Source organism: Saccostrea cucullata, unplaced genomic scaffold, assembly GCF_032062105.1.
Source record: "Saccostrea cucullata isolate Sc308-1 unplaced genomic scaffold, CSIRO_AGI_Scuc_v1 ctg5831, whole genome shotgun sequence".
In the NCBI taxonomy this organism is placed as follows: domain Eukaryota; kingdom Metazoa; phylum Mollusca; class Bivalvia; order Ostreida; family Ostreidae; genus Saccostrea; species Saccostrea cuccullata.
The window spans coordinates 1-6,422 of NW_026925885.1; positions in this window are offsets into that span (position 1 = coordinate 1).

Consider the following 6,422-nt stretch of genomic DNA (forward strand, 5'->3'; position numbering starts at 1 on the left):
TGCATCAGTTTTTTTTTATTTCAGTGAACAGTGTTGCCATGTTTATTAAAAAAATTTCTGTGAAATTTTCTTCAAAATGCTACTCTTCCTACAATTTTGGTCTGATTTCAGTATAACTTAGCACTTAAGTAGACTAAACCAAGATACATAATTTAGTGCATCAATTTTTGATTTCGATGAACAGTGTTGCCATGGTAACTAAAAATAAAAATTTCTGTGAAATTCCTTTAAAAAGAACTCCTTCAATTTTTATTTGAATTAAGTATAATTTGGCACACAATATGCACAATTACACTATACAAAGATACATAATTCTATTTATTTTTGCCTTTTGAAAAGTCAAACCACCTAAGTGCCACTTTTCCTTTTATACACATACAGACCAGTCTCTGATAAGACTGTAGCTCTACTGGTTTGTATGTGTATAAAAGGAAAAGTGGCACTTAGGTGGTTTGACTTATTCTAGAAATTTCAAAATGACGAGTAAAACGATCCCGATGTATATCAATCATAAAAGAAAAATGGGATATGGGGCTTGGCTGTGATTATGCGTACCATATTCAATCAATAAGTACGGTATTTTTTTTAATTAACCCGATTAAACTCCGTAAAAAGCGAGACATAAAATACCATCCCTTAATGTTTATTTCATTTCATTTCATATACAATAAACTGTATTCTTGATCAAAGCGCAGCATTTTTTTTTAATTCTGAAAATTTTATTTTACTTTGCCGAAATTCTCATTATGTACAATTGGCTATATAACATTCCGATTAAAGCTATATATGGCGTATGTACAATGAAAATTATTGGACTAAATTTATAAAAACTTATTATTAGTATCATTACTTTATATAAAGATGGAACTTTTCCGTAAATTACAAAATCTAAATCAATTGCGTTATTTAAGGAATCACTGTCTAGTTAGAATAGTATGCCAGGGCATCAACGATAGTGGGAAACATGGTGTCCCTGGCATACTATTCTAACTTGACAGTGATTCCTTATATTTCCATTTCATAGTGAAATAAAATTGTAGATTTAAGACTTTAAAAGTGTATAGATAGACTTGAATTACACAAGAGGACTTCCATGCCAATTTCAATAGTCCTCGCCCAATGACGTCAAACACAGGCAGCCGCACGAATTTACATGCATATTTAGCCTCCTTAGCGTCAGACACAAAGCCATATGCGCACGAGATTTGCATGCATATTAGGCCTTTTTAGCTCCTGACCTATCGACCTGCCTAATTTACATTCCGGCAGAATTATCAATAAATAAACTCCGACAACTTTCAAAGAGTTATCACAGAGAGAAAAATTAGAAATGGAAATATAAAGATATCACAATTTAATTTGGATTCTCGGAATTTTCTCCGACTCGGAAGAAAATACAAAAGATTTAAATAACACAATACAGAGAAGATAAAATCGTATTATTAGATGAAATGAGGTGTTCTCCGTGTTCAGAATTGTATGAAAAGCTTTAATTTAAATGTATTGACTATATTTCTTTACTTAATTTTGTATTTTTTAAATATATATTTTTTTGATCAGTTACGCCATATATGGCTTTAATGGTCTTACAATTTCTGCATTTACGATATAAACATTGTTTTTTTCTTCTTTAATTAAATAAAACAACAATAAACAAACAAAAACCTTTTTACAATGTAAAATCGATGTTGTCCTCAGACCCTTACTGATCAAAGAGAAACAACTCTGAAAATGTAGATGTTTATTTTCCTCCCTTTATTCACGGTTTTCCACAGAATCAGATACATTTACAGCAAGACCTGATAAATCCGAGAATTGAATTCTATAGACCTCATATACACAATGTAAGTATAGAATTGAAAAGAATTGTTCACTAGTACTGAAATTATCTGCATTTATGAATATCCTATTGCAGCAAATTGTTTGACTTTCTGTCACTGAAAATAGTGTCGGTTAGCATTTCCTCGAATCAAAACAAAACGTAGCCTATAGATCTAGCATGTAGAAGATTTTAAAAAAAAATATCAATGTGCGATTTGATATAAATTAAAATAGATGAAGAGTTTAATGTTTGAAATTTTGAAGTTAATGTGGACGAATACGGAATTTTCTTTTTAACTTTAGAAGCAACGACATTGAAAAAATGCGAACAATATCATGAGGGGTGTACGTCTATGCAAATGTCGATGTATCCCCACGGCCACATACTGTCTCGTTTGAAATAATGACATGAAAGAAACTACAATTATTCCATTTATATCACAGGAGAGTTGAACATACACCATTTTTTAATAAATGAAATTGAAGAAATAAAATTAAAAAATCAACATATTCAAGTTCAACATAACTTGAATTCGTATCCAGGTTTCATGTGATATGGAATGCATATATGCATATGGATAAAACACTAAACTCTTTCAGTAATTTTTTCCTGATACATATAAAACAGTAGTCAATATTGATTCTGCATTCATGAATTTAAAAACTCATGCTTACCTCCAGGATTCAAATGACGAAATACTTGTATATTTGCACTTTAAATGACGTTTCGTCAAACGCTAATGGTCTCCGCAAAAAAGGAAGGGGTGGGGGTGGTAGGGGTATTCAAAAATTGCCTAAAAATCTACATTTAAAAACGATTTACATATAAAAACTTTAAAATTTGTAACTTAATATATTTTTGAAGCAAAAGCAATATTCCAAATTGATTTTTTTAAAATGTGTAATTGTAGATACATAGCAAAGTGATCTACCCCCGTCTGAAAGACGAGCGGGAACGTGATTTATTGAGAAAGGGGGAGGGGGTAATTTTCCGCTATTAAATCAAAACTGGTCGTACAAAAATTATACAAAAATTTATGAAGATTATTTTTACTACCAGCTACCTAAAGAAAGATTTTTATCAAAATTAAACGACAGGTTTTTGTACAAAAAAATTTTGAATTTGAAAAATACACAATTTTCAAGGCTTAGATTATTCATAGTTTTTCAGTTTAAGGTCTTTAAAAATTGTTTTGATGATATTTATATAAAAAAAGATGACTATGTTTTTGTGTTAAATGGTTTAAGGAATAAGTCAATGAAATTTGACATTTATATCTAACCTGGCTTTTTTGAAAATCAAGGTTTGAGTAGTTCATTGATTAAAATTTTTCTCTCCTTGTAAACAACTAAAGGGGGGTAACTTTTGGAATTTCCTGTCCAAAAACCACTCGAACGATATTGCCCAAAATGTGCATACATGCAGTAGATATAGTCATGTACTAAATATACCAAAATAACGAAAATTAAACGACAGGAATTTTTTGGGATGGGTGTGTTGTACATCCTTAAGTGAGCTTTTCTTATTTATTTTACTGAGGTCTTGTAGACTTTACTAGTTTGTCTAAAGATGGTGGTGTATAATCCAAAATGATAATTGAAGCTGCACGCAGAAATATATTTAGACACTCTAACTTTCTTATTTTGATGGAAAAGTTTTATTACTTCATAGTCAGAGGTTTCTAATTCTTATTTGGAAAAGTTACTGAAATTAGAGTCGCTACTTTTTGATAGAAAAACGAAAACAATATACAATATACACCACTGAAATAGATCTAGAGCTTAAGAAATGATTTCCTTTTTTAATACCAATTGTTAGTCCTTTATTTATACACTGAATTGACAGCGGGTTTTCCCGTTATTTCACGATCATGACAATGAGCACACGGCGGATGTGACCGATCAGTAGGGGATGCTCACTCCTCCATGGCACCTGATCCCACCTCTGATGTTTCGGAGGTCCGTGTTTGCTCTGCTCTGCTCCTGTTCTGTATTGTTTTATGGACTTCGATATTGAATACTGTTCGTTATCTCCCTATCCTTCCTTCCTTGAACAAAGATATATTTAGTTCAACATAGGAATGTAACCAAAGTGATCGTCTAATCGATGTTAAAGTAATCATTTTATCTTTTAAAATATTTGAATGTTCTATAATTCATATGTTTTAAAACAAAGGATCTCGTATCATCTAACTAAAATTCAATTTTCTGACCGATAGTCGGCACGCTGTATGCAGATTGCAGATCCAGTGTTAAAGGTCACGATGCCAGTAGTTCTATGTCGAGGATGTTCCAATGCCTACCGAGGATTCAAAGCAAAACACTTTCCTCTAAATAAAGACGCATGCGTCATTTGTGGCACTCATGTTTTTGGACACAAAGTTTCAGAGGTGTATCTCTGCTTACGACATTCCCAAGGTCAAAGTAAATTGCTTGGGAAATGTCGCCTTTGTGATTTGGCAATTCGAAAAGACGAAAATGGCAAAATAGCCGATTTCATGGGATGCCCTGGAAAGTTGTGTATGCATTGTTCAAGTGGAATCGGAGCCAAACGATGTTCTTACATAGGAAAAAGAATATAAACTATTAAATATTAGCTTTTTTTTTCCATTTGACCATATCAGACTATAATATCACTGTTTTATTAAAAAAAAACGATACTCTTGCTTCACATTGTGTATTTAAAGTTATAAGTGCTTAATTTTAAAAGAAATCGTATTGTAGCTGGGCACAGATTATTGGAAACACAACAGCTTGTCGTAGATGTATATTGAAAATTAAGAGATCTGTGATCTTTACAATTTACAAATGTGCAATTCTAGTATTTTTCTATCAGACACTCCTATCATATCCCTTGCTATAAACTATTGTTTATACACGATTACTATTCGTGTGATCCGTCCATGTTTTTTTTTATATTTTATTTTTCTAATCGATTCAACTTTGTGCAATACAGAATGATATTTTTTTTAAAAGTATCATTATGTTTAATTATGGGAAAACATCTGAAAATTTTACTTGAATTCAGTGCCTGTCAACAATGTTTTTTAACTTTGTATTTTTTCTGAAGTTTTTTTTATTTTTATATATGTATTCCTATAGATCTTAACCGTAATTATTATTTAATGTTTTCACTTATTATTTTCGATGTTTCAATATTATTAAACTGTGGAAAATCGAGTTTTTCCTTATTCTTTTTACTTCATGGATACTACACTACCAATTGGCTGTCCAATTTGTTAAAATATCCTCTAGCAGGTGATACCTGCTTTATATATCATTCTTAATATTATATGTCTGGGAACAACATTGAGAAAATTATCTTCGAAGAAGTCTGTTATACATGTACCCCATTCCTACAAAAGATATACTTCTATTGGAATCGAAATTTACGTATGAAACACAGAAATATGTATGTGAACGACATATAAAACAAAAAATATATTAGTCTGTAATTATTTTATTGAAGAAAAAATCATAATTTATTTGGTAAGGAACAATTTCAAAAATGTTTCCATATGAACACAAGTTTCTGATGAACATAAACTTTTCAAGTGATAACGCCCCCCCCCCCCCCCGTGGGGATCCGGGTTAGAATAGGTCCTCAGTAACCCCTTGCTTGTCGTAAAAGGCGACTAAATGGGGCGGTCCTTCGGATGAGACCGTATAAACCGAGGCCCCGTGTCGCAGCAGGTGTGGCACGATAAAGATCCCTTCCTTCTCAAAGGCCGTAACTGCCGAGCATAGGCATAAATTTGCAGCCCTTCACCGGCAATGGTGACGTCTCCATATCAGTGAAATATTCTGGAGAGGGACGTTAAACAGTATACAATCAATCAATCAATCAAATGATAACCCCCTGAATGCAGATGTGATTTATATACATATGAAACGTTTTTTTTTTTAATTCTTATCTTAACATATACAGTCAAGATTATACGAAAAATATATATCGTAGAATGAACATTCAAAAGTCTTAAGTCACTGAGGGAAATTAGTTTGATTTGAATATTCACATGTATTTGTACACTTTGAATACGTTGCTTGAACAAAATGAGTACACATTGAACTTGAAAGAGCCTGATTTGGGAATGTTAAGTCATTGTGTGGTAGAAATGTCCAATGTCGTAAGCTGGGTAGAAGTAAATAGGGTGCTCCAAATTGTGGCGTTGCTAGATAAATTCATGGAATCATTTTGCAGTGGATAGATCTCTTTAAAGTTATCTTGGTATAGGTCTGTAAGCAAAAACATATCGACCACAAAGATGTGCGCGATGCCCGCAAGCTCCAAGAGTAATAACTTCACTTCCCAGTCTTCTTGCTTGTTCACGCAACACGATTTGATTTTTATGAGTGTTATGGTGGCTTGCAATGATGTTTGCACTAAGGCATACCAGGCTTTTACCAGCTGTACGTCTGAGATCAGCTCGGTTGAATTAACTGCCACAGCAATAGCTAGAACTATTTGAGGAAGATCCTCAAACCAGGTACAAATAAAAGAAAAGACCATTATAGCTTTCTTGACATCTTTGTAGGTTTTGCTGTCGTTTTGTTGCTTTCTCTTTTTGTAAGTTTTTATGCAGAATAAAATTAAAGTTGCG